We start from the raw sequence: 27,924 nt of genomic DNA, 5'->3' as shown, positions 1-27,924 counted from the left end.
ACAAACAAACAAACAAACAAATGTTGCTTTGGGACAAGTGTATTTGTTATTAGTTGAGACACTAACAGAATTGTTCCAGATGGGGCACATATTCTCCTCAAAGTACTCAGATCTATATCAGTGATTCCCAACCAGTATTTTTTCACCATCCATATGACATTCTCCTCCTCTCAATTCATCAAGCATTTTCTTCTATGGCGTTCCTCTCTTCCTGGTTCCTCTTAAAAGCATGGTTTATTTTTTAGTCCCAGTTTGAACCAGGAAGGCTGCAATCTTAGGCTTGTTTCATTGAATGATGTCAGACAGGACACTGAAAAAATAAACTTATTTAAAATTTCAAAAAGAAACATACTTTAAAGCTACCTGGTTGAAGTTCCTTTCTGCAGGCAGCACTCAACCAATCTATAAAAATTAGAGGATTAAGGTCACTTATAGCTCTTCTTGCCCCCCAGCCCCCGCCCCCCAAATGCAGGCTGTTTGTGCTCTTTTGCCATGCCAGCTGGGAGCTGTAGTAAAAATACAACTTTTCCAAGTTCTGCTTTCATCATTAGAATCTCCCTGATATGACTTAAGTTCACATGACATGAAGCCAGAGTGACATTCAGAAATCTGTACCTTGTCGGAGAAAAGTACTGAATCTACCTTGGTAAATCAGAGTGTTCTATTTTGCTTGTCTAGGGTTGCCAAGAGCACCCATTAAAGGTATTGAGAATTGTTGTGCTCTTCTAGATTTTCAGGCAGAGAGGAAAATCTCAGCTTGAATGGTGCTGGAGGAAGTGGACATCTTATTTTTGTGACTGAAGTGGTTTTAAAATTGAGGAGTGTTGTACTATTTGGAGCAGGGCAGCTCATGAGCCTTTTATATATAGAGAGAGAGATTGAACAGACAGGAAGATAAAACATACCCTTGACTAGCACCTTTGTCTGACTACCAGGACATATATATATGACCTGGTAGTCAGACAAAGGTATCAAGCCAAGGGTATATTTTATTTTCCTGTCTGTTCAATCTCTGTGCAGAACATCTCATACAGAAAGCTGGACTGGAATGAAAATTGTTGGAAGATATATGAGTAATTAAGACATGCAAATGGCACCATATTACTGGCAGAAGGCAGCAATGACTTGAAATGACGCAAGATGAAGGTGAGAGAAAAAAGTGCAAAAGCAGGACTGCAATCTGTTGCCCTAGAGTCCTCCAAGCAATTTGGGAGTTGATGGCAGTAAATCCTACTCTGTCCTTTTCTGTCTCAGAGCTCTGCTATATTCCTCTCTATCCCAGACTGATATTCCTAGGAGTTACTATCACCTTCTCAGGCTGTGGTCACACAAGGCAAATGTTGCCTCCCTATTCCCCATTGAGTTCTTATCATAAATTAGCAGTCACAGAATGCATTGTTGTTGTTTAGTCGTTAAGCTGTGTCCGACTCTTTGTGACCCCATGGACCAGAGCATGCCAGGCTCTCCTGTCTTCCACTGCCTCCTAGAGTCTGGTCAAATTCATGTTGGTAGCTTCGATGACACTGTCCAACCATCTCATCCTCTGTCGTCTGCTTCTCCTCTTGCTTTCACAATTTCCCAACATCAGAATCTTTTCCAGGGAGTCTTCTCTTCTCATGAAATGGCTTAAGTATTGGAGAGTCAGCTTCACGATCTGTCCTTCCAGTGAGCACTCAGGGTTGATTTCCTTCAAAAGGGATAGGTTTGTTCTTTTTGCAGTTGAGGGGACTCTCAAGAGTCTCCTCCAACACCACAGTTCAAAACCATCAATTAAATTGATGTCAGCCTTCTTTATGGTCCAGCTCTCACCTCCATACATCGCTACTGGAAAAACCATAGCTTTGACTATGCGGACCTTTGTCGGCAAGTTGATGTCTCTGCTTTTCAAGATGTTGACTAGGTTTGTCATAGCTTTCCTCCCAAGAAGCAGGCATCTTCTAATTTCATGGTTGCTGTCACCGTCTGCAGCAGTCATGGAGCCCAAGAAGGTAAAATCTGTCACTGCCTCCATATCTTCCCCTTCTATTTGCCAGGAGGTGATGGGGCCAGTGGCCATGATCTTGGTGTGTGTGTTGTTGTTTTTTATGTTGAGCTTCAGACCATTTTTGTGCTCTCTTATTTCACCCTCATTAAGAGGTTCTTTAACCTCACTTTCTGCCATCAGAGTGGTATCATCTGCATATCTGAGGTTGTCGATATTTCTTCTGGCTATCTTAATTCCAATTTGGGATTCCTCCAGTCCAGCCTTTCTCATGATGTATTCTGCATATAAGTTAAATAAGCAGGAAGACAATACAGCCTTGTCGTACTCCTTTTCCAATTTTGAACCAATCAGTTGTTCCATATCCAGTTCTAACTGTTGCTTCCTGTCCCACATATAGATTTCGCAGGAGATAGATAAGGTGGTCAGGCACTCCCATTTCTTTAAGAACTTGCCGCACAGTCATTAGCAAATCATTTACCCGGCAAGCATGCAAACTGCGGATCATTTCTTGCTTGGCCAGAGGCTTCAACTTTTTTTTGTTGTAGATCTTTTTGAAACAATGTTGTGTTGCTGTTTGTGTGAAAATGATCTTATCACAATATTTTTAAATTACTGTCACTGGGCATGTCCCTTAAAATGTCAGTACTTTTTTTAAAAAAAATTCCGTGGTGTTTATGCCAAATGGTCACAACATGAAGCTCTAGGCACTTACTGAATTGGATCTTCAGCAGTGGTGGTGGTATTGGTTCATTGACTGCAGTGCATTGTTTCCTGGGGTGCTGAAGACACAGAAAAAAATGAAACCATCATGGAACAGTTCCCAACATATTGATGTACTGCTAAACCCCCCCCCCAAAAAAAAACATAACCTAGGGTTGCAGTGCCCAAGATGAATAATAATCCGGCATCACAGTGTAGCTGGTGAAATAACTGAAGGAAATGATTTTGTAACCCAAAATCACGTTGGGGTGCACATCTTGAAATAAATATGACATGACCACAAAGCACAACAGGAACGTGATTAAAAGTTGTGTAACCACCGGCACTATTTTGCTGGTGGGACCATGGCCTGTCGCTTTCCTTTCTTGTTTATGTAGGGAGCTGACCTTCTGTCCCTCCTTCAACCATGTGCCCACCCCACCAAGACTCAGTTAAATTAAAAATAAGATTTAGACTTTTCTATCTGAAGTGTAACTTTTGAAATAAAGTGCTGCGACTACAAATCAAATCAGGAGTGATTTGGCTTTGCTGTAGCTTTATTCACAACCTATTTTACTCTTCTGTTTAGATTTGGTGATCACATAGAGACTGTGGGTAGCTTGGGTGCAGCTTAAGTCATGACACAGCCCACAGCCCCCCTTCCTTTTATTATGACTTCTGCTGATCCATGGCTCTCCCTTTATGGTTCATTATAAATCCAGCAGGCTGTTTAAAGTGTTGCACAACACTATGGAAAAGGGACAGTTTTCCAAAGTTTTCTATGTCTTTTCTACAAAGACATACCACAGAACCAAAGTGGTTTGCTGTAGTTCATAGGAGTTGTTTCTATTCCATATCAACTTTTATCTTCTTCTTCTTTTTTCTTTTTGTCCATGCAGAGGTGATCTAGCACTAAACTAGTATATCAATGTGATTATAGAATGATCTAGCACTAAACTTGACAGCTCATTTTTTAAAAATAAAAATAAATATTTTGGAGGGACTAGGGAGAAAAATTGTTCCCACTGTTACAAACATCATGCCCAGTTTAGTATTTCACCAGAACAGCCATGCACAGTCACAGCCAGTCCTTTTGGAGAATGAAACAATCAATCACACAGGGGAAAGTCCATTTAAATTGTTTTATCTTGAAAAAAGTAGAAGCCCCCAGCAGCAGAGAAAAAGCTCCATGTTGGAAGCAAAAACGGCCAGACTGATTTGAGTTTACCTTCGTGTCATGTGATCAGTTAAAAAAAAGTTTAAAAGGCAAATTCATCCATTTTACACCAGCAGGAAATTCCACATGGTATTTAACCTTAGTGGGATTTTTTTTTTTAAAAAAAAAAAAAACTGCTTCACAGTGGGACTGACTGTCTAAGTATTTAAGCTCAGCTAGGTCTTCCAGGCCTTGATGATCCATAGGGTCCCTTCCAGATCTACAGTTCTAGGATTATTAATGTGTAACACAACTGAATATTAAAAAGACAAAAATCATGTCTACAGAAGAATTACATAATTTTAACATTGACAGAACCTCAAGTGCAAGAATGTGCCACTGGAGACCAAGGTGAAGTTCATCTATGCTATGGTATTCCTGGTAGATGTAAAATCAGGACAATAAAGGAAGCTGAAAGGTGGGGGAAAAGATTCCTTTGAAATGTGCAGTTAGAAGATAGCATGTAAGTGATTTCTAGAGTAAATTAAGCTAGAGCTCTTCCTAGAAATAAAAATGACTAAACTGAGCCTTTCATACTTTAGGCACATCAGAAGAATATGAGTCTCAATGGAAAAGTAGATAATGCTGGAGAAAGTTGAAGGCAACAGGGAAAGAGAAGGATCAAATGAGAGATGTATTTATTCAATTTTTTAAAAGTCACACCCTTGAGATTGCAGGAGCTGAACAGGGTTGTTAACAATAGGAGTTTTTGAAGGGACGTGGTAGCGCTGTGGGCTAAAGTGCAGAAGCCTGTGCTGCAGGGTCAGAAGACCAGCAGTCGTAAAATCGAATCCACATGATGGAGTGAGCTCCTGTCGCTTGTCCCAGCTCCCACCAACCTAGAAGTTCGAAAGCATGCAAATGCAAGTAGATCAATAGGGACCACCCCGGTGGGAAGGTAACAGCATTCCGTGTCTAGTTGCACTGGCCTTGCGACCACGGAAGATTGTCTTTGAACAAAACGCTGGCTCTATGGCTTGGAAACGGGGATGAGCACCGCCCCCTAGAGTCGAACATAACTGGACAAAAATTGTCAAGGGGAACCTTTACCTTTACCTAACTTATAGGGTGGCCATAAGTCGGAAGCAGCAGCAGCAGGTTGGGGAAAAACTTCTCCCTGTCCCACCTGTAGGCTGGTGTTCAGCCTTCTATGAACTTTAGTAGGATTATAGGGCCTGGAGCCGGGTAAGTGGGGCTCATCAGCCTTGGAAAGCAGCTCCTCTAGGAGAAGGACAACTCCAATTTCAAACGTCCACTGCCTTGTGGCTATATCCACTGATGGAAAAGGCTTAAGGAGTTAACCTTGAGTCAAAATCCAGAGCCGGAGTCCTGGAGGCAGTTCGTGTCGTTCTGGCAATTCTTGCGACGTCGCTGGAACCAATTGTATTGGCTCTTGCCTTTCCATTGGACACAGCCTATCCTCCATATTATTTAACCCAGGCTTTTTGCTCTGGAGAGGACACTCCAGCTTTGCATACAGCGTCGAAACAACACGGGAAGTAGCAGATGCCGGTTATACGTCTTTGCTTGATTGGCATAGAGCCAGGAGCTACTTCCGACAGTGGGAGAGGTCATTGCACCTCACTAAGTAGCTACCGTCCACCTTAAGTTGGGCAGCCCCCAGCCAGTAAGGTGCTACCTCGCCACGATCTCTAAACCTCACGGGGCGTGTGGGGTTTACAGTGAAAGCCGACAAACAGATTGATTACCCTGCACCATGCAATAATCATTAGAAAACTTCTTCCCTAAAATTGGGCACCAGGAACGCTCAGACAATGACCCTTGCTTTTCTGACAACCTGCAGGAAATAGACGACGTGCGCAAGACAGCTGTCATCGACATGGAACTGAGTAGACTGCAGATGGACATCATTGCCCTGCAAGAGATGAGACTGCCAGACAAGGGATCTGTCAAAGAAAAAAACTTCTCATTCTTCTAGAAGGGAAAACCATTGAATGAGACCAGGGAACATGGTGTTGGCTTTGTAGTCAGAAATACTCTGCTGAGATCTATCATTCCACCTACTGTGGGGAGTGAAAGAATCCTTTCTCTGCAGCTCCACTCATCAGCGGGACCGGTCACCCTCATTAGTGCATATGCACCAACACTGTCATCTATAACAAAAGTCAAAGACAAATTCTATGACAATCTGGCAGCTACTATCAAAAAAATCCCAGAGAGAGAGCGCCGCTGTTCATTCTTGGAGACTTTAACACTAGAGTTGGTGCAGATCACAATTCTTGGCCCACTAGTCTAGGCCGTTTTGGCATTGGGAAGATGAACAAAAATGGCCAACATTTGCTGGAGTTTTGCTGTTATTATGGTCTTTGTGTCAGCAATACGTTCTTTAATACGAAGCTTCAACACAATCTTTCCTGGGGACATCCAAGATCCAAGCATTGCCATCAGCTCGATTTGATCCTCACTAGACGTTCTAGCCTTCCTAGCATTATGACCACACACAGTTACCAGAGCGCTGATTGCGATACTGACCACTCCCTGGTGTTTAGTAGAGTAAAAATGCGAACAAAGAGATTGTATCACACGAAAAAGGAAGGAAGACCACATATTGACATCAGCAAGACTTGCGATCAAAGAAAGTGGAGGAATTTGCCCAAGTGCTTGAGAAAACCCTTCCAGGCCCGTCTGATGCAAATGCACCTGAATGATGGGAACATTTCAAGAATGCTGTTTAGAACTTTGTCCACATTTGTCCACTTTGTCCACATTTGGCAATAAGACCAAAAATATGGCAGACTGGCACTGGCGTGAAGCCCATTCGGAGGAGTTGATGCAAGCCAAAGCCTGTCCTAGTGAATACAACTTGCAGGCTCTTCAACTTGCTCGTAGCAAAGTCCAACAGGGTGCCAGGAGATGTTCAAACAATTATTGGCTTCAGCTCTGCTCTCAGGTACAGATAGCAGTGGACACAGGTAACATCAACAGAATGTATGATGGTATCAAGCAGGCTTTAGGTCCAATGCAGAAGAAATCTGCTCCCTTGAAGTCTGCTACAGGCGTGATCATTCAGGACTGAGCACAGCACATGGAATGCTGGGTGCAGCACTACTCTGAGTTATAATCCAGACAGAATGTACTAACCAAAGAGGCACTAAATAACATCAAGTGCTTGCCTGTCTTGGAAGAGTTGGACAGTGAACCAACTTTAGCAGAAATAAAAGTGGTCTTGGATTCCCCCGCCTCCAGCAAGGCAATGGGAAGGATAATATCCCTGCTGAAGTGCTGTAAAGAGATCATCACCACCGAGCTGTATGAAATCTTTTGGCATTGCTGGAGGGAAGGTGGAGTACCACAGGACATGAAGGATGCAAACATCATCACATTGTATCAGAACAAATGAGACAGGGGCGACTGCAATAACTACCATGGTATCTCTCTTCTCAGCGTTATAGGGAAGCTGCTTGCCCGTGTTGTGCTGAAGAGACTCCAGGTGCTTGCAGACAGAGTCTATCCAGAATCACAGTGTGGATTTTGAGCTAATAGATCCACCACTGATGTGGTATTCTCCCTCCAACAGTTACAAGAGAAATGTAGGGAACAACAACAGCCACTCTTTGTGGCCTTCATAGATCTCACAAAGGCCTTTGATTTGGTTAGCAGAGATGGCCTTTTTAAAATCCTTCCCAAGACTGGATGTCCACCTCAATGAGTTCAGCTGAAGATCTGGAAACTGAGGGGTTAGCTGCAGTGCAGCTGAGGTGAATGGTGAGCTATTAGAAGCACAAACAGCTGAATTGCCACCAGATTCTCCTCCCCCAGTAGCCAGGGTAAGGGCTAGACTTCATCAAAGACTTATGAAGCAAAGGTCAGAAGATCGCCTGAATGCTGCCCGCAGAAACATCAGATCAGCTAGCCCTGAGTATTGACAGAATGAAAGGCTTCCAGCAGTTCAATGATTGTTTTACTATATAAGCAGCTCCCAGACGGCTGGGAAGCTCATGGAAGCAACAAGTCAATTTCCCTGGCTTGCATCCATGCTCCTGCTCATTCTGGACCCTTGGCTTTGAACTCTGACTTCTGACTATGTTTTTTGTTTTGGCTCTGGCATTTTAATATCTGTTTTGCATCTAGTGGACTTCTGACATTGGACTGGTTTATTGGACTTTTGCCTGTTAAAATCCCTGGGAAGGTGACACTCGACTCCTTAACATCAGCAGGTCCTTTCATGAGGAAATGAAGGGCACTGTAGATTTTGATGGTTCAACATCAGATTCCTTTGACATCCGAAGCAGAGTGAAACAGGGCTGTGTTCTCACGCTGACTTTGTTTGGGATCTTTTTTGCTGTTATGCTGAAGCATGCCTTTGGAACTGCAACCGAAGGCATCTATCTCTGGATTAGATCAGATGGAAAGCTCTTTAATTTCTCTAAATTGAGAGCGAAGTCCAAAGTCCAGCTGAAATGCATGCAGGACTTCCTCTTCGCTTATGATGCAGCAGTTGTTGCCCGCTCTGCTGAAGACCTCCAACAACTTGTGAATCATTTTAGCAAGACCTGCCAAGACTTTGGATTAACAATCAGCCTGAAGAAAACACAAGTCATGGGCCAGGATGTGGACTCATCTCCCTCTATTACCATCTTCACACAAGAATTAGAGGTTATTCATTACTTTGTGTACCTTGGCTCAACGATCTCTGACACACTCTCTCCCTAGATGTCGAGCTGGATAAATGCATTGGCAAGCAGCTACCATGTTCTCTAGACTCACAAAGAGAGTATGGCTTAATAAGAAGCTGATGGCATATATCAAGATCCAGGTCTATAGAGCCTGTGTCCTGAGCACACTCCTGTACTGCAGTGAGTCCTAGACCCTTTGTGCACGGCAGGAGAGGAAGCTGAACATGTTCCACAGGCATTGTCTCCAATGCATTTTTGGTATCACCTGGCAGGACAAAGTTCCAAACAGAGTGGTCTTAGAATGAGCTGGAATTTTTAGCAAGTACAGATTACTGAAACAGTGATGCCTACGTTGGCCTGCACATGTCATGAGAATGGCTGATGGTCGGATTCCAAAAGATCTCCTGTATGGAGAATTAGTGCAGGGAAATTGCTCCAGAGGGAGACCACAGCTGCGATACAAGGATATCTGCAAGTGGGATCTGAAGGCCTTAGGAATGGACCTCAACAGATGGGAAACCTTGACATCTGAGCATTCAGCCTGGAGGCAGGCGGTGCATCATGGCCTCTCCTGTTTTGAAGAGACCCTTGTCCAGCAGGCCGAGGCAAAGAGGAAGTCCCAAAAGCAGCAAAATCAGGGAGCTGGACAAGGGACAGATTGTATTTGTCTTCAATGTGGAAGGGGTTGTCGCTCTCAAATTGGCGTTCTCAGCCACACTAGACGCTCTTCCAAGTCCTCCATACAGAGCATGTTACCATAGTCTCTCAAGACTGAAGGATGTCTAATCTAATCTGAAAGGGCCTGGGAATCTCTTCGGTTATCACATATACTGTAGATAGGGGACACAGGTTACAAGTTCCAGTGGGAATGACAGTAACTGCTAAACCTGTTGGGCATCTTCTGCCAGCTTCTCAAAAAGATTGCTACGCACTCATGGATTGCCACATTAGCTTCATTAGCTGTGCTACTGAGCTGATACTAAGCACTGCATAGTCTCTGAGCCATAACTGATCATAAGTGATGCATTCATTAATATTTTATATTTTTGAGCTCAGAAATCATAGTGGCTTGCTATTGTCTTAGGCAGTGAGTCTGTTCACTTGTTTTACCTAACTCAGTTATTTTAAACATTTGGAAGAAGGTTCTACAATTATGGAAGTCTGATGTTGTTGTTGTTGTTGTTGTTTTACTAGATATCCTAGAGCACTTACTGGTTGTGAATGGGTCTTCCGATTAATTAAAATATTTATATTTGGATATAACCCTGCCTTTCTACCCAAAATCACCCATGGTAGGTAAGAAAATGAATCCTTCTAAATTATGAAATCACACACGACTACAGACACCAAACAGAAATACAATGGTTGTTGTGGTTTTTTCGGGTACTTTGGCTGTGTTCTGAAGGTTGTTCTTCCTGATGTGTCGCCAGTCTCTGTGGCCGGCATCTTCATAGGACAGGAGTAGGAACTCTGACCATGCTCTGTTGCTGTTTGTTGGATAGTTTATAGCTGTGGGAACAGCTTTTCTCTTTTTTCAGGAGATAGGGTGATCAGCCTGTTTTGTTGTTGTTGTGATAAGGGGAGAGAGATTATCTGTTACTGTGATTGATAGGTGCCGTTAGCTGGTCTTTTTATGTGCAATGATCCCTGGTCCTTGTGGCTGGGTAGAGTTTGTTGACCTTTTACAGGCTGTATTTTTCAATATTGGGAGCCAGGCCATGTTTAGTTTTAAGCCTTCTTCCTTTTTGTTGAAATTCCTGTTGATTTTTATGGATTTCAATGGCTTCCCTGTGCAGTCTAACATAATAATTGCTGGTGTTGTCCAGCACTTCAGTATTTTGAAATAGAATTTCATGTCCAGCTTGTTTTAGGGCATGTTCAGCTGCTGCTGATTTTTCCGGTTGTTTTAGTCTGCAGTGTCTCTCATGTTCTTTGATTCTGGTGTGAATGCTGCGTTTTGTGGATCCCAGTAGTGAAAGCCTTCGAGAATACACAGAAATACAAACCATTGGGGGGAAAATGCAAGGCACAGGAAGGTTTGTATAACACTAAATCTGGAAGACCCGCACTGGTTGCCAATTTCAGTTTTTGAATGGAATTCAAGAAAGTGTCCTTGACCTACAAAGGGCCTTGATGAGTTGAGACCCAGGTATCTGGAGAGACACCTCTTCCCAGATCAGCCTGCCTGTGTTCTTAGAACAGTATTGGGAGGGCATCTCATCTAACCACTAAGGGAACTCCACTGGTTGATGATCCAAATAGGTCCTTCTTGCCTTGACTCTGGAATCCTCTTTCCCAAGAGTGGCCTTGGTCTATAGTTGGTACCTTATTGATCTTTTGATGAAAGGCCCATCCGTTTCTCCAGAAATCTCTGAGCTGTTAGTTGTAGTTACAGTCAAGTTCACCTCTGGTTATTTTACCAGTGTTATTTTAACACTGTTATATTCTAAACTGGGATTTTTTTTATGAAGAATTGGCTATAAAAACAAACAAACAAAAGGGGGAAGTAGGTAATCCTTTAGAAATCTTGATTCCAAATTGTTTTAGAGGATAGCACTCGACAATCAGTTACATTTGTTAAATGGAGCTGTAATGTGTTACAACCTGGCTCCCACATCTTGGAGTTTTGAAGAACTCCAAGACTTCCAAAGAGCTTGTTTCATATGTTTGTAAATAAATATACATTGCTAAGGCACCATAACAGTCTTGTGTTCTTTCTCGCATCCAAAGGAAAGCAGACCTTATAAGCACGGTCCTTGAACTCATCAGCACGCCAGGAACTCCAGAGTGCTATAGTACAGTACAACAGATTTTTACTTTTTTTAAAAAAAAATAGTTGTGTATTTTACCTCAGCATCTTCTACCTCCCCCTTTAAAAAAAAAGTTTATATTTAAATTGTATTTGGTGAGGAGCGTAATATGACCAAACTTCATAAAATAATTATTGCCTGAAAAACAGGCTGTTTTAAAATAATCTGATCTCTCCTCTTTTCTTCCACTGCATATTGGATTAATTTACATAAATAACATATTGTGCTGATTATGTTCTAATTGACCAGAATCAGATACAAGCTGAAGTTGTGTGGCCTTATTACTCACTCATAGTAGAATATTTCATGTGTGTGTTAAATTATTATTTCATCCTGAATCACAAGCCAGGAAAGCCGGCTGTACTGGAAGTTAATGTCTCCTGGGACAAATGCACCAGAGGGTGGTGTCCCCCGAAGCTGAAAACCACTTACAGCACACTTAACTCCCGTTAGAAAATCATTTACCAAGGGAGAAATCCACTCATACCGCATTTCCTCCAGGCAGAAAGCCCATCAAATCACACTCAATCATTCCATCCACAGAGTAAATAAATCAGTCTGTCACAGAATTGAGAACCATTTGAAATTCCCACTGAGTGAGAAACGCCATCCTCCCCCAAGATGCTTTTGCTCTGCTTCTGCAGGGAAAGTAGCAGGAAGAAATCTGCAGAGAAGTTTTCCCTTTCCATATCTCAGAATTGCTTGTAAAAAAGGTTGCCAAAAAGGTTTCCTTCACTAGCAGGCAACACACTAGCAGCCAGTAAAACTGCCCAGCTTTTCCTCATCTATCTAAAGATAGGCATGAAGGGAACTGGTGAAGGAGAGGATTGGGATACAAAAGTTGAATGGAGAAACACAGTGGCAAAAATCAGTCTTGCTGGCAGGATGCTCTATGCAGATGCCGAAGCAGACTTTAAATATACATACCTTAGGAGCTCTGAGGAGCAGCACAGCCAGCAATTTATTCATATAAATATGCAGACATACCAGCCTTCTTTGGCTTGGTGACCTGGATCAGGGCCATATCTACAAGAGAAGGACAGCCTGCCTTGCCTTGCCCCACCCTGCTCAGCACTTCTGAGTCATGCCCGCCCGCCCGCCTCATGTGTTTGCTTCCTGATCATTTCAAAGTGTCAGAGACTGGCAGACAGAACAAGAATACTAGGAAAAGAAAATTATGCCACAATGCTATGCCTTGTAGTGATTTTTAGGCTGGCAAAACTTTGGCAAACAGGAACAACACCCATATACCCAATGCAGAGCAGGGGTTGGTCACTTGACTTTACTGACATTGTCTAGAATATGCAGCAATGTATCTGTTAGTGCTTCAGCAGTATGTGCACCGAGAACCCCCGGAAGTACAAGCTGGATGTCGAAGCGGCAGAGGAAGTAGAGACCAAAATGCTAACATGCGCTAGATTATGCAGAAAGCCAGAGTGTTTCAGAAAAACATCTAATTCTGCTTCATTGACTATGGAAAAGCATTTGACTGTGTGGACCACAACAAACTATGGCAAGTCCTTAAAGAAATGGGAGTGCCTGACCACCTTATCTATCTCCTGAGAAATCTATATGTGCAACAGGAAGCAACAGTTAGAACTGGATATGGAGCAACTGATTGGTTCAAAATTGGGAAAGGAGTACAACAAGGCTGTATATTGTCTCCCTGCTTATTTAACTTTTATGCAGAATACATCATGCAAAAGGCTGGATTGGAGGAATCCCAAGCCAGAATTACGATTGCCAGAAGAAATATCAACAACCTCTGATATGCAGATGATACCACTCTGATGGCAGAAAGTGAGGAGGAATTAAAGAACCTCTTAATGAAGGTGAAATAGGAGAGCACAAAAAATGGTCTGAAGCTCAACATAAAAAAAACAAACCCTAAGATCATGGCCACTGGCCCCATCACCTCCTGACAAATAGAAGGGGAAGATATGGAGGCAGTGAAAGATTTTACCTTCTTGGGCTCCATGATCACTGCAGATGGTGACAGCAGCCACAAAATTAAAAGACGCCTTCTTCTTGGGAGTTAAGCGATGACAAACCTAGACAGCATCTGAAAAAGCAGAGACATCACCTTGCCAACAAATAGTCAAAGCTATGGTTTTTCCAGTAGCGATGTATGGAAGTGAGAGCTGAACAATAAAGAAGGCTAACCACCGAATAATTGATGCTTTTGAAATGTGGTGCTGGAGGAGGCTCTTGAGAGTCCCATCGACTGCAAGAACAAACCTGTCTATTTTGAAGGAAATTAACCCTAAGTGTTCACTGGAAGGACAGATGCTGAAGCTCAGGCTCCAGTATTTTGGCCATCTCATGAGAAGAGAAGACTCCCTGGAAAAGACCCTGATGTTGGGAAAGTGTGAAGGCAAGAGAAGGGGACGACAGAGGACGAGATGGTTGGACAGTGTCATCGAAGCTACCAACATTAATTTGACCAAACTCTGGGAGGCAGTGGAAAACAGGAGACTTAACGACTAGATATAGGAGCTCATAAATCTTAACCTACATACCTTATTTGTTGTAAAGTGAACTTGGGAGGATTCAACCTGAACCACCAAAAAGGAAGACAGAAGGAATATTGACCTCTTCCACTTACAATTCATTTTCAAATGCAACACCATCCCACCAGGCATTCAAGATCCAAAGCAAGCACAAATGTGTTTAGGAGCATCCCTCCTAATGGGAAGCTCAGTCTGGCAACACAGAGGTTTTCTCCTCACACCTGTGTCTGAGGTTCCAAAGCAACCACACCAACAAAAAGAAGTCATTGGGGGGTGTTAAGGGAGGCAACCAACGGTCCCAAAATTACACTTGGAATGCCTATGTAGCTTCCATGTTTCCCACTCTTAATTCACTGCACTGATTCTCATATTCTCTGGTGAGTTGGTCAGCAATTCCCCTCCAGTGTGTCAGCAACTGATGTAGGGTTTGGGGGGGGGGGATGAATTGGACAATTATATATTTTTATGGAAAACATTAAAACCAATTATCACATTCAATTAAGAAAAATAAACAAAAAATGATACTTATAGAAGCATTCACTAACTACATTCATGTTAGAACACCTAAACCAGTGTGAAAGCTGCTTCGTACCTGCCAGCTTATCAAGCCACGGCTCCTGTGAGGAAAGTGCCACGCCCAATAGAAAATGAATAACTATCTACATGATTCTTGTGTTTTGTCTTAATGGCATTCGTGGTTGAGAAAGCAGTTTCAGGGAGTTATGCCAAGGCAAATGGGAAAGAACATACAGCCTCCACATTGGCCCCAAGGCCAGTTTTAGAACTAGGAGGAAATAAGGGATGGCTCACATACTGTGCGTTAACACCAGCCTCAACTGGGGTAGCATGTTCATTTATACCTGCTTCAAGGAAACCATGCTTCTGAGGTCCTCTGGCTGTGCATGTTCCTGAAGCTCTTGAGGCCCTGTGTTGTCTCAAGAAATAAGGTATGGATGTGCACACAATACTTCCTCCACTTCATATGGCAGGAGGTCACCTGGTCTATCAGAATGTACCAGCTGTGGCGCTGTCACATAGCCATGTTAGGGTTCTAAAAATACCTATTTCTTCCTGGAAGCTTGCTGCTGACCATCAACAGGCAGTTTGTTGAGTAAACCAGTTTGCAGACCATAATTGAAGAAGCACCAACCAAATAACAATGTTGACCAATCTAAGAAATATATTTGCCTGACAGAGGAGTCATCCTGTGTCACTGCAGAGCAGCACACCTGATCTCTCTTTTCCCATTCATTCCACCCTCAACTGAATGTAGCAACTGTTGTTGTTGTTTAGTCGTTCAGTCGTGTCTGACTCGTTGTGACCCCATGGACCAGAGCACGCCAGGCCCTCCTGTCTTCCACTGCTTCCAGAAGTTGGGTCAAATTCATGCTGGTAGCTTCGATGACACTGTCCAACCATCTCATCCTCTGTCGTCTCCTTCTTCACTTGCCTTCACACTTTACCAACGTCAGGGTCTTTTCCAGGCAGTCTTCTCTTCTCATGAGATGGCCAAAGTATTGGAGCCTCAGCTTCGGGAGAATGTAGCAATATCACCAGGCTAATAGGAGCACTCAGGAAAGTGGCTTCAAAAGCCAGCAGGCAAAATAGTTCTCCCCAAGTGCTAGCTAGCTGTTACTCTTGTGTTGCAACCACTCACTTGCTCCAGCTGGCAGATTTTCGTTTCTGGCTTTCCTTTAGGTAGGCTGAAGGAAGAAGGCCTTTCATTGCTACCTTTTGGCAGGTGAGTTCCTCCTTGCATCTTGGACATAAATAAAAACCCCTTATCTTCTGAGGAGAGGGGCAGCGCATTTCTGTCAACAGCTTCTTTCCCAAGTACAAAACGCACCATAAGTCGGGTAATTTAAAATGAGGGCTCCAGTTTGAAAATCAAGAGGTTAACCATTCACATTCTGTGCCTGCACTAGTTGCAGTGTTTTGAACTGGATGTTTTATTCTGTATTGGATTGCGTTCGTGATTTTATGCTAGTGTCGGAAGAAGTACCCCTTTCTTTGTCTCTTGCGACCAAGATGACAGGGCCATCATTTTAAAGGGGAAACAGCACTTAAATAGTAATAATTACGTGGCGTTAACTCAATACTGATTTACGGCGACCCCTTTCAGGGCTTTTAGCCGTTAGAAACAGCCTGTATTTTCCCCTCCCTTCGCAAAGCAGGGAGGCGCTGCTCAGCAAGGCAGGCAAACGGCGGCGCGCAGCCGCTATATTCTTTCTCTCTCTCAGCCCTGTCGTTCTTTGGCTCCTTACGTGCGCAGGGAAATCGTGTGAAGGCAAGGTTCCCAACCCAGATCCAACGCAGGGATCCTTCGTCCCGGTAAGCGGTTTCTCCCCAGATCTTTTTGCTCGGCTTCTCTCGCCCAGAGGCTGCGAGCCCGCGTTGCTGGCGGGCTTCCTGGGCAGAGAGGACGAGACCGCGGAGCCGCACGCGTGGCTTCCTGAAGCCTCTTATGGCGGGAAGGCGCGGGTCTGGGGTGCCCGGGAGTTGCCTGGTGCGGGAGATCGGTTCCCGCGCGGGGTCAGGTGGCAGGCAAGGCAAGCCTCTAGCGTGAGGTGAAAAGCAGACGGACGCATGGAGGCGGCAAGCAGCGAGACGACGCGGGACGGGCTGGCCTCAGATTCCCGCCTTTCTCCAAACCCCTTCTTCTTCTTCTTCCTCTTTTCCCTCTTGCAGAGCCGGGAGTCTGCCAACGCGCGGAGGAAGACCATCCAAGTCGAGGCTTGCCCCTGCTGGTTCACCCGCCGTCCCTCCCCCTCAGCCGGATGCCGGGAACAAGAGAAAGGGAGCGATTGGGAGATTCCGTTTTAATACAGTGACTTCAGCCTAGCATCGCCCCGTGTTGGTGCAGGAGACCCCGTCTGAACCCTAGGAATTAATCGGAGCGCCTCCTCCCGTAAGGTAATGCCACCCAGCAGCGGCAGGAGAAGAAAGCCTGCGAGAGGGCCGGCGGGGGGGGGTGGCCGGCGGGAAGTGAGGGGGGGTGTCGCAGCCACGTGGCGGTTCTCCCAGCCCTGGGGTCCCCTCGGACCCTGCCTGGAAGAAGCGGGTCGTGGGGGGGGGGCAAGAGCGGCCGGGACGGGCGTGAGGAGGAGACTGGAGGGTCCCCTTTCGCTCGGCTGCACCGCGTCCTCCCCCCCCCTACCCCGGCGATCGGGCCGGCCCGCCCTGGCATCGCGGCTTGCGTGAGGGCAGGCTCGGTGCGGACTCGCACGGAAAGCATAAGCCGGGAGAAGTCCTCGATCGTGCCTCCGGGGGAGGGCAGCGTGGATGCCGTCCAGGCGCGCTGCTCCGTTGGCTTCCCTTCCATAGAGAACGTCTGGGTTTGGCGAAAAGGGAAGGGATGCTTTCCTGTCTGACATCCCATTCAGATGTTGCCGAACGGAGGAAGTGGATTCGTGCGGGGCCAATTCAAGAAAAGTGCGGCTTGCTCGCGGTGTCGGAAAAAAGCAGAATCATGTGACATTTGAAAGATAGTACAAGTGTGTTGTGGAAGTAGAAAGTTAATCCGGAAAATGGTAGCGTGTTTTCTGTGGCTAGTTGAAATGTGCAACCAGCAGCATTGTTTTTCCCACCCCCCAAGAAACATACCACCTGCCCCCCAGTTTTCAGATGTAGCACAAGTGAGGGCTGAGGATCATCGCTATGTGGCTATCCAATAGATGCCCACCGGATTTTGGCAAGATGTGGATGAGTTTGTCAGACTTTCACACTGACTCACAGGGAAGTGTTTATCACAGCAGAGTTGGGTGAACAAGTTCATAAGTGACAATCATAGCTGTGTTTTATGCCTGTCTGAAAAAAAAAGGTCAGGGCTAGGGTGGCGAGGGGGAAAAATGAATGCTGAGCAAAGCATGGACGCAATCCTGATTCATTCATGTTCCACTTTGCACAGTAGGCAAGAGGAGGGAGTGTGGTCCACCCCTTGCCAGTTTTGTTAGGACTGTATAATGTCATAGTGGAAAGTATAAAATTACAAACTATGGGAAGGGAGTAAAGCTGCTGATTCACCTCTCTCTGCCCTGGAGTCTAGTGAAGTTTTAAATACTGGTAACCTGTGACATCTGTTCCATCCTGCTTTGTCTTGTTCCTCGCCTTTATAAGTCCTTTCCTTTTTATGTGTGTACATTGTCAAGAACAAAGCACATTGGTAGTTCTTTATAATTAGTAGCACTCCTTGTGGAAGAGAGAAAGAGTTTGTGAATTCTCAGATTAGGATTGGTATGTAGCCTTTAGGAGTTTTCTGGCTTGCTTGGTTTTTCTGGAAAGAATGGGAAGTTTGGAGTGGTAATAAGGAATCCAGCCCTTACGGTAGATGTGTCCAGATTTTGGGCCTGACAGCTTGCAGATGTTTTGTTCTTTCTATTCCCTCTCAATTACGTTTCAGGCTGATTTTTCTATTTCTAATGTTTTATTCTTTTCAGTGGGGGTAAGATTATGGGGAAGGGAATTTAGGGTTTAGGGGGGTAGGTAAGCTGATTTCAGGGCATATGTGATATTTCTGTACTTCCCGAAACAGGAATATTTTAAGCTGTGTCTCAGGTAATGACCCAAGCCAGAAACTGATGGGAGTTAGTTTTGATTTCATCACTTTGATCATTGTGTCCAAGTAGTAAGAACTATTCTGCATGGTTCATCTGAAAGTTACTTCAAATGTTGGGTAGGTGTTGATAGGGCCATTCTGCTTGCAAAATGGCTTCCATCAGTGAAACTAGAAAAGGAATGACCCCTAACAAATTTCTGAGAAATCTTCATGTCTTTCCACTTCTCATTTGCCAGTATTTGCAATTCAGAACATGAAACCTCACAGTCTCACAGATACATACACCATGGAAGTGTGCTCAAATTCAGTAATAGATTGAATAAGGACCAATAAATTAAAGTTTAATCCTGACAGAACAGAAGTGATGTGGCTCAGTAGTTTCCTTGTTCAGGAAGATGGGGTCCAACTAGTTCTGGAGAGGGCTGCATATTTCCTATATCTTCTGAAATCTAAATGACTTCTATATGGTACCTTTTATCAGCAGCTGCAACTGGTGTGCCAGCTGTAACCTTAAATGGAAAGATGTCCTGTTTAGCTACAGTTATTCAGATCTTGAATAATATACAGTGTTGCCTCGCAAGATGTTCCACAAGTCGTGTCGTATTGCGAAAATTTCATCTTGCAAAGTGTGGTACTAATGGTTGTGCAATTTAAAACAAACAAAAGAAAAAAGAAAAAATCATCTCGTGAAGCACGGCCATAGAAAAATTTGTCCTGCGAATCACCCAAAAAATCGTGAAACACTTTTGTCTTGCAATTTTTTTGTTGCATGAGGCATTCGTCTTGCAAGGCATCACTGTATTTAGTCTGGGGCATCACAATGCATTGTATGCGACTTTGCCCTTGAACATGGTCAAAGTCTCAGTTAGTGCAAAACGTAGTGGTTAGAGTTTTACTGACAGTTAGCTTAGACAATTTGACCTAACTCCGGGAGGCAGTGGAAGATAGGAGGGCCTGGTGTGCTGTGGTCCATGGAGTCATGAAGAGTCGGACACAACTTAACAACTAAACAACAGGAAGCTTAGTGGTTTTCAGATAATTTCATTGTCTGCTAGTTTGCTTTCTGGCACAGTTCAGAGTGTAGATACTCCGGTTTATATAGACAAACAGCTTCTCAGAGCAAGATATTTGAAGTAGCCTCTTATATCAGCCTGGATAGCTCTTCAGGTCATTAGATGATGCCTCTCTCCAAGCACTACCTTTATCAGAGGCGAGACTTATGTCAATGAAGTAGAACCATTTGCAGAAGTGGTGTCCGCTGCAGAATACTTTCCCCAAGGAGGTGTGGTTCTGTGGAGAGGTCAGTTTAGGCTTCACTGGGTACAGAAGCATGCTCAGCGGTCAGGATCTTTTGCCTTCAAGATTTCTATTTACTCATCCATTTAAATATTTTAACACTTTCACTATGAATCATGCTTTTAGAGGTGACTTGTTTAATGTTTTTTTTTAATTCTGTTTCTTCTTTACTGTTGTAAGCTACCTTGAAATCATTAGGATAAAAGGAGGGCATAGAAAGTTTTTACAGTTGATCAGATTGCCAGAGATAATTTGTGTGCACATTTTATGAGTGTGTCCAGTGTATATTTGCAAACTGTGTATGGTATGGGATACACCCATAAGCACAAACAGAAGTGACTGGGGCATCCTGTTGATAGAATACTTATTGCCAGTAGGTGAAACGGCTCAGTCAGAGAGAATGAAATGTAAATGACTGAACCGAGATAAAGTTGCTTCCTACAGATTTCTCTAATAGAAATACACTACATGTTGCTGAATTAATAATTTATTCAGCTGTTATTTGATTGCTATTTTTTTCTTCTTAGAGTTAAAGAAAAGAAGACAGTTATTAGGAAATAAATGAAATAAATACAGCTTGAAGAAATAAAATAAATTAGTTAAAACTTCAAACATCTTTAAAGGTAAAGGTAAAGGTTCCCCTTGACAATTTTTTGTCCAGTCGTGTTCGACTCTAGGGAGCGGTGCTCATCCCCGTTTCCAAGCCATAGAGCCAGCGTTTTGTCCGAAGACAATCTTCTGTGGTCACATGGCCAGTGTGATTTAGACACGGAACGCTGTTACCTTCCCACCAAGGTGGCCCCTATTTATCTACTCGCATTTGCATGCTTTCGAACCGCTAGGTTGGCGGGAGCTGGGACAAGCGACGGGTGCTCATTCCGTTGCGTGGATTCGATCTTACGACTGCCGGATCTTCTGACCCTGCAGCACAGGCTTCTGCGGTTTAGCCCACAGAAAACAAATGCATTTTTAAAAGGTTCTCTAAACCCCTTTTAAAAAAAGTATAACAACCAAGGTGAGCTGCCAAACCTCTGACTGAATGGCTGGTAGAGTGATAGCATGGGTGCAGAGATCTTCTCAGCTGGAAGAGAAGTTGACAGCCTGTGGAAAGCGCTCTCTCTCCTGTCCCTACCAAATATGCCTCTGAGGATGGTGGATTAGAGTGTGTGTGTGGCCTCGCTCAAAAATCTCAGGGCCCAGGCAGTGAAAATCTAGTCATTTAGATGGCTTATATGTAAGCAAAATTGTGTCATTTAGATTGCTTGTACCCAGAATAGGGCTTCAATTTGTGCCGGTAAGCAGGCTGATGGCTAGTGAAGCTGTTCATAACAAAGGAATCAATCACATGTTCTCTGTAACCGGCCCTGGTCAACAGTCTGGCCACCTTGTTTTGAACCAGCTGAAATTTCCATATGCTATTCAAAGGCAGGCCCTTCTAGAACCATTGTGAAAGGATAGGATATAAGTAAAGTCTGCCTTGTTGCATCCAGATCAGGCATGTCCAGCTGGAGCACAGACTTTGGCCGTGCAAATGTGCTTGTAAGCAGCTCCTGAGGTACCCTCCACGATACTGAGGTAGGATGTGGTCAAACAAAGGGATTAACTTTCACAACTGGTAGAATATTTAACTCTAATTAACAAGTCCTAGCTCTTCAGGCTGGGTAGCTTACTTGGCCTTATCTGTCTCCTGAGGAGGGAGAATAAAGCCTTTGTCCTCCAGGAGACCCTCATAGATGAAACAAGACAAGGGGCATGACAACAAGGGTAGTAGATGGCCACCGTCAAACACCTTCCCACAGCGGCCTCCACAATCTCACCTTCTTTCTCCATTCGCTCCTCCACGGTTATAATAGAGTGTGCTGGACCATCCGTGGTGGAGATGGTGACCTCAGCCCATGGTCTCAGCAGTGGGATCCTGTCCAGACCACAGGGAGGTGAGACAGGATTGATGTACGTGTTGGGACGTCAGTCAATAGGGTCCCAGGAGTCAGCGGCTTGTGAGGCCTTACTGAGACTGCCCTTCTCTCACTTACAACATGTATGGTGATGCCAGCCTTACTTACAATGTCCTCTTTCCTTCCTTGTTAAGAGAATATATATATTTTTGGCTGTTGCTGAAATACTAAGAGTTGTTTCAGGTTCATAGCTCAGAGTCTGTCAAGAGAGTAAACTATTTTATGCCCATAAGGAGTATCAGAAAGCTGGATTATTAATACTGTATACTGTATGCAACACACTAAGAAGCCTTGCTCTCTATTTAAGCCCTTAGAAATGTACTAGAACCAGAAATTATGTACCATATTTTTCTGTGTATAAGATGACCCAAAGTATAAGATGAACCCCCCCTTTTTCTGACCCCAGATTTTAAAAGGCAGGGATCAAAGGGCTCCCTTTTTGCTAAGCCCCATGGCAAAAGGCAAGGAAAGCAGCTATCAAAATGATGACTGGGCAGGGACACCTCCCTTATGAAGAAAAGCTACAGCATTTGGGGCTCTTTAGTCTAGAGAAAAAGCACCTGAGGGGGAACATGGTTGAGACATCTCAAATGATGCAGGGGATGGATCAAGTGAATAGAGGGAAGCTCTTTTCCCTCTCAAGCAATACCACAGGGGACACCCACTCAAATTGAGTGTTGGGAGTGTGAGAACAGACAAAAGAAAATTTTTCTTTACCGGGTGTGTTGTTAGTCTGTGGAACTGCTTCCCACAGGATGTGGTGATGGCATCTGGCCTAGATGCCTTTAAAAGGGGATTGGACAGTTTTCTGGAGGAAAAGTCCATCGCAGGCTACAAGCCACGATGGGGATGTATAATCTCCAGGCTTAAAAGGAAAGTACCTCAAAATGCCAGATGCAGGGGAGGGGTATCAGGGGACATGCTTCTAGTTGTCTCGTGTGCTCCCAGAGGCATCTGGTGGGGCCACTGTAAGATACAGGAAGCTGGACTAAATGGGCCTTTGGCCTGATCCAGCAGGGATGTTCTTATGTTCCACCTCAAGCAATCCTTTCCCCATTCTGCCTCCCCTCAAAACGCCATCTTCACAGTTTGGAAGAGAGATGCCATTGCCCTTCAACACAGAGATATGCACTATTCACACCCCCTTTCCTTGGGAGGAGTGGGGTCACAAGAGATCCTCTGCCCCTTCTTTGTCAGGGAACTGGACTGCAGAGTGAATCTGTTTAAACAGTGATTGGGGTGGAGGATGTCATTTTATTTTCTCAAGCGACAACCAGAGCATGGGGAGGAAATTGTTGAGCTGCCGCTGACTGCAGACATCAAGCTCCAGGAGAACGGCAACTGAGCCAGGGCATTGGCTGCACATCGCATGCACAAGCACTGGATGGGGAAAGGGGCTAGCGGGATGGATGGGTGGGCAAAGAAGAGAGGCAGCAGGAGATGAAATGAGTGGAAAGAGGGAGGACTGCCTGCCCCCCCCGCTTCTTATTCCTTTGGTTTATGTAAGAGAGTGTCGAAGTGAACAACATAAAGTTTAAAACAAAACAAAACCTCTGGAGCGGGGACAACTGAAGAGAAGGAAGTGTTTCTGCTTTACATCACCATGCCACTTGCACTCTGAAGACATTCCCTTAAAGGTCACATTAGGGCACACTCTTTACTGCTGTTTTGATGTGGTGCTTGTGATCACACTGGCCAGAAATTGAAATGAAATACTGTGCTCCTATTCATTCCAGAAAAGTGGAAGGTCCTGCTAGAAGTTCAAAACAGTTCAAATCGGAATGGGAGAAAGATGATCTGGTTCACACTTCCATGTTTGTCATGCAGTGCCTGCAAAACAGATTGGATTTAGCCAGCAGAACTAAAGGGGGATACATTGTAATGTGCACAACGTATGATGAGATTGCTTTGCTATAGCTGGCTTACACTGTAACTTTTAAGGAACACAAAGAGCTGTTTTTGTTGAGAATGGTTGTAATTTTGGCATACTTTCTGCATAGAGCAAAAGGTGCATTCACTGTTAACTATTTTTACTATTTTGCTTGTGACTCTACAATCCACTTTAAGCCCATAAATACGATGAACAGCAATTCAGAATTATTGTATTGAATGTCCTTTTTTACTCCCATATGAAAACAGGATGATTTCTTTGCTACACAGGAAGGTTGATTTAGCGGAAATGTTGAAACTGTCAGTGCCATTTGGAAACAAAGTTAATTCTTGTCTCATAGGATTAGTGGAGTAACTAAAAAGGAGTTACTTTCAGAGACTCTTATTTCCTTGTGTCAACATGCCTAACAGACAAAAGTATTGTGACACCTTAAAGCCTAACAGATTAGTACAACATGCACTTTTAGAGATGTGCAGTCTTTTGTAATTTACAAAACTCAAACTGAAATAGATCTGATGGTTGTTGTGGGTTTTTCGGGCTCTTTGGCTGTGTTCTGAAGGTTGTTCTTTTCTCCTTCCGGGCCTCCCTCGGCCCGGAAGGAACAACCTTCAGAACACGGCCAAAGAGCCCGAAAAACCCACAACCATTGGATCCTGGCTGTGAAAGCCTTCGCGAATACATTGGAATAAATCTGTTTGTCGTCAAAGGACCATAGTAATTTTGCTGCTATATTTGTTATACGTATTTGCAGGCACCATTCCTCCGAGTAAGTACAGAGTACTTTTTCTTCAGCGGAGAGTATATTCCTCTTCCTGACACTCAGACTTACGGAGCAGGGGTCCTTTCTGGGGCCGATTACAGAGATCTCACATAAGTTGAAGCTCTTGCATTTCATTTCATTTTGTTTTTTAAGGACAGTGGGAGGAAAGACAAGCTTTCTCTACTCAGATGGAAAACTGAGAACACAATCCAAAAAATTATTTGAAACTTCTGGTGTCTGTACCCTGTTCATCACTGGTGTGGCAAAATATATGACTTGTTGATGGTTGGATGTGGGCTTGTTTTGATGTTCTCTCTTCATAATTATTACTTGAGGTGTTATTTATGCAGTTCCCAAAATATTGTTTATCAGTTTTAATCACTCAATCTCCTCCTCCTAAGAGTTGAGAGTAGGAATAAATTAGACCCTCTGAAGAGGGGTGGAAAGTTTCCGATTGAATTTGGGGAAATACTGTGCCTTGCCTTGTATGAATGAGACATGCTGCCCGCTAGTTCTTATCCAGATACATAATTGATATTGGATTTCATCTTATATGGGAATAGCAATAGCTGCTGAACCTGGTCTGCCAGGGTAACAGGTTGTCCTCTTTTTTTTTGGTCTACTGCTTGTAGAAGTGCCCAGACCAAACCTTGCATAAACCATATATTTATACAATAGAATTAAACGTCTTATCTGATAAAGCTAGGAATCATAGCTGTCTCAGATAGCAAGCAGTCTAAGATGTTTAGCAGATTACAATTCCTATGATTCTTTGAGGGAAGCCATCAGAATTACATGGATGTTAATCCTGCCTAAACTGGTAAATCAGCTCTTTCACTGTCACATAGTAATGTTTCTTCATTTCTTCTCAATAAGCAAAACACCTGGTTTTTAAAGATAAAATCGGTGTCACTGACTTTATGTATAAGCACTATGAAACCTCAGAGAGCGATAGTTTCTCATTTATTCTTCGCTGTACAGTGTATTACTTTTTTGAGAGATGGCGTAAGCCGTTTGAGTGCATTGCAAAGAGAACAAAAAAGAACTTGCACTGCCATACAAAAATGTGCAGCGTTCTCACAATAAAAATCTCATCTGGAAACATACAAGAGAGTTTCCCAGAAATGTAGAAGGCGAAGAAGTTTGTGGACAAGATCCCACAGTTCTTTTAATGCTAATGACGTGTTTGGGAGGATGTTGGCTGAGCGGGGGAGAAGGAGAGTAACCTCCCTTTTGACTTAAAGCCCACTGTGTGATCTTTTATTGGGAAGGAGGAGAAAGTTGGCACTCATGAGCTGAATTTATTGTGATGCTTCAGTTGCTTGTTCTGTAGTGTCATCCTGGTTTGTTCCCTGTTTGATCAGAAGGAGTTCTTGTGATGCACCCAGATAATTCTGAGGCCTGATTTGTTTCATGGTCTTGAGTTCCTGACTAGTGCTGGCTAGATGTACGGGCCAAGAAGACTGCTCTGGTGACTGCCTACAGAAATGTTCTATATAATATGGAATCCACCAAGCCAAATAATATCCCACCTGCTGTGGTGTAGTACCGTGGTCCCCAACCTTGGGCCTCCTGATGTTCTTGGACTACAACTCCCAGAAGGCTTTACCACCACCTCTGCTGGCCAGGATTTCTGGGAGCTGAAGTCCAAGAACATCTGGAGGTCCAAGGTTGGGGACCACTGGTGTAGTAATTACATGGCAATATCTGCAAGTGCGGCAGGCAGCAAAGTAGAATGCTTCAAGTGGACGTGCTTGGCAGGCTGTGTTTGGCTTGAGGGACACATATCCAGGAGGCAGCAAAAATGCTAATTCGGTTCTTCAGACAGGAAAAAGGTGACTTGAGTATCACGTGTTCTTTCAGGAACAAGCTGCTGAGTTGTTCAAACAGATTAACGAAAACTTCCAGTGTGCTGGTTCTTTTGTGCATTCAGGCTATATATAAGCAACTGAAAATGGAAAGGTGCCTTTGGCATAGTTGTCTCTGTAAATGCCACTGAATTGCAAATAAATTTTAAAGAAGCTATCTGAAGAGGCTGCAAGTTGAGCTTTGTAATGGTGCAATTGTCCTGTGCTGAAAATAATGGATACAAGAGCACCCTTATGGGGAATTCCTTCATTTTCATGGGATGGCTATACAGTGTTGATTATATACACCAGGGTTCCATGACACACTGTATGTTATAGCTGACAGGCAGTGGGGAGAAGAAGCATCTGAGCTTGCCAGAAAACATAGTACAATGTGAGCCCATGATCAATTTTCTGTGAATTGCGTAAACGAATTTTTCCTTTCCCTTCCATCCAGATGAATATTCTGTCCTTCAGGTTTTCCCTAGTCTCTCTCTCTCTCTCTCTCTCCCTCTCTCTCTCTCTCTCTCTCTCTCACACACACACACACACACACAGAGAGAGAGAGAGAGAGAGAGAGAGAGAGAGAGAGAGACTTTTACATTGTATGGTTCATTACATCTGGTAATGGTTGCACCAGTTTGCAGAGAGGCATTCGTGTACATGAGTGATTGGAAGAGATGAGAGGCACATCTGAAAGCACTTTGCATTCCTGTTTCTCCTTCATCTATTGAAAAAGTTACTTTTTCTAGGAGGCAGGAACGTCCGGATTCTCCTCCATTGCTGGCTAGAACACTTTCCCCTGCATGCTGGGATTCTTTCTGGGGGGGCTTTTTTTGTAAGGGGGAGCAGTCAGGCACAGGGACCCTGCTTGCATTCTGAAGTGGCACAACACAAATCACTTCAGTGGCACCTGGACACAATACATATTTTATTATGTCCAGTTAAGACACATAATCTTTGTTGTTAACAGGTAGTTGGAGCATGTTTTTCTTAAAATGTGATTAATTGCTACTATTCCATGGTAGAATTTGTGTGGGGTGGAGCTATTTGTGGGGGTTCAGAAGGCTGCATTGCATAATGTAGAAGTTTATTCCTGAAAAGAATGTTCTAGAACTGACGTATTGGTCCTGGTTCTCCTAGAGCAGTGGTTCCCAGCCCTGGGCAACCCAAGTGTTCTCAGGCTGTAACTTCCAGAAAGCCTGGGCAGGACAGCTTATGCTGAAGGCGTCTGGGAATTGCAGTGCAAGAACACCTGCATTAGTCAAGGTTGGAGCCCTCTGTCCTAGAGGTTTATGCTGTTCATTGTTAGGCTACCCAGTTAAATTCACATGGTGTCAAAGGGAAAGGGAATGTTTATTAGAGGTAAGCAGAATGAAATTAATTTAAATCAAACAGGGAATACTTTGTGGGAGCTACTAATAAAACCAAGATCTGAGAGCAGGGGAGGGCAACATGTGGTTCCCCTGAGGCCATTTTTGCATCATTTTGTATCATGTAGACCATCCCCTTTTAGCACACACACCCCGGGAATGAGATTGTCAGCACATCTGAAAAGTGGTTGTTGGCACTGCTGAGATCACTCAGGATGAATCTGGAAGGATTTTCTTAACCAGCTGAAGCAGTTCACTTTTCCATAATGTTGCAAACTGCAGTCAGTTAGCTGCATATCCAACAGTTATCTGCTCACTATTCCAACCCAATTGTCTTACATTGTGTGGGCTTTTTTTTTTACTGTAGTCAAGTAAAACTAATGGATCACAA

The 27,924-nt window shown here is 43.9% G+C and overlaps 1 protein-coding gene and 1 long non-coding RNA gene across 2 annotated transcripts in view; one reads left to right on the top strand and one right to left on the bottom strand.

Annotated features, from left to right (window-relative positions):
- Positions 1-233: 233 nt before the first annotated feature.
- LOC144589469 (uncharacterized) lies at positions 234-12,370 on the bottom strand. The gene is made up of 3 exons (XR_013545591.1): positions 12,274-12,370; positions 2,697-2,763; positions 234-310 (listed from the first exon to the last, which is right to left on the bottom strand). It is a non-coding gene; the product is annotated as an uncharacterized LOC144589469 (long non-coding RNA).
- A 3,710-nt stretch (positions 12,371-16,080) lies between these two features.
- The window catches only part of LOC110074959 (fatty acyl-CoA reductase 1), a 91,004-nt gene continuing 79,160 nt past the window's right edge, over positions 16,081-27,924 (top strand). Inside the window, exons 1-2 of the mRNA XM_073000922.2 lie at positions 16,081-16,187; positions 16,545-16,769. The gene's annotated coding sequence lies outside the window, so the exon portion shown is untranslated. The remainder of the gene's footprint in view (positions 16,188-16,544; positions 16,770-27,924) is intronic.

This window comes from Pogona vitticeps, chromosome 5 (assembly GCF_051106095.1).
Source record: "Pogona vitticeps strain Pit_001003342236 chromosome 5, PviZW2.1, whole genome shotgun sequence".
Classification (NCBI taxonomy): domain Eukaryota; kingdom Metazoa; phylum Chordata; class Lepidosauria; order Squamata; family Agamidae; genus Pogona; species Pogona vitticeps.
This window is presented reverse-complemented; position numbering and strand designations above follow the sequence as displayed.